At 66.7% G+C, this 585-nt stretch overlaps 1 protein-coding gene across 2 annotated transcripts in view; it reads left to right on the top strand.

Moving 5' to 3' along the window:
* EIF4G2 (eukaryotic translation initiation factor 4 gamma 2) overlaps positions 1-585 on the top strand; it is an 11,735-nt gene continuing 11,150 nt past the window's right edge. Inside the window, exon 1 of one of the 2 annotated variants that reach the window (XM_021718192.1) lies at positions 1-383. The gene's annotated coding sequence lies outside the window, so the exon portion shown is untranslated. The remainder of the gene's footprint in view (positions 384-585) is intronic. The other variant, XM_008069291.2, reaches the window with a different exon arrangement.

Below are 585 nucleotides of genomic sequence, written 5' to 3'. Positions count from 1 at the left end.
CCCCGCACCCGGGCTGGGCCCGGCTCCGCCCCGCCGCTCTGCGCGGATTGGCGGAGGGCGGCAGCCAGGCTGCTGATTGGGCGGCGGAAGAGCCATTCGGGGCGGCTCTGGTGGGTTCGGCTGCCCCAGAGTGATAAGTTGGGCTTCAGACACGCCTCAGCGCCAGCAGCGAGCCGGAGCTCTATGGAGGTGGCCGCGGGTACCGGGTGGTGGCTGCAGCAGCGACTCCTTTGAGCTGAGAGTTTCAAGCCGTCCCCGATTCCTTCCTCCCCCTTCCCTCCCCCTTTTTTGTTTTCCGTTCCCCTTTCCCTTCCCTTCCCCATCCCCGACGGCCGGATCCTGAGGAGGCAGCTGCGGCGGCAGCTGCTGAGTTCTCGGTGAAGGTGAGTGGAGACGCCGCCGCCGAGTGGCGCGCTCTAAAATGGCCGCCGTCCCTGGCCGCTTCTTCTCGAGTGGCACAAAATGGCGGCCGCAGGCGGAGCCGGGTGGGGCGACCCTTCTTTAGCCTTTCCTCAGCACTTCGGGCCCCTGCAGAGTCTCGGCCTTTGTTCTCCCTTCCCGTTGCTGACGGAGTAGGAGGAAGAC

The sequence above is a fragment of the Carlito syrichta genome, unplaced genomic scaffold (assembly GCF_000164805.1).
Source record: "Carlito syrichta isolate Samal-C Ts95f unplaced genomic scaffold, Tarsius_syrichta-2.0.1 Scaffold311906, whole genome shotgun sequence".
NCBI lineage: Eukaryota > Metazoa > Chordata > Mammalia > Primates > Tarsiidae > Carlito > Carlito syrichta.
The sequence above is the reverse complement of the archived record's forward strand: the minus strand, read 5'-3'. Positions and strand labels throughout refer to the sequence as shown.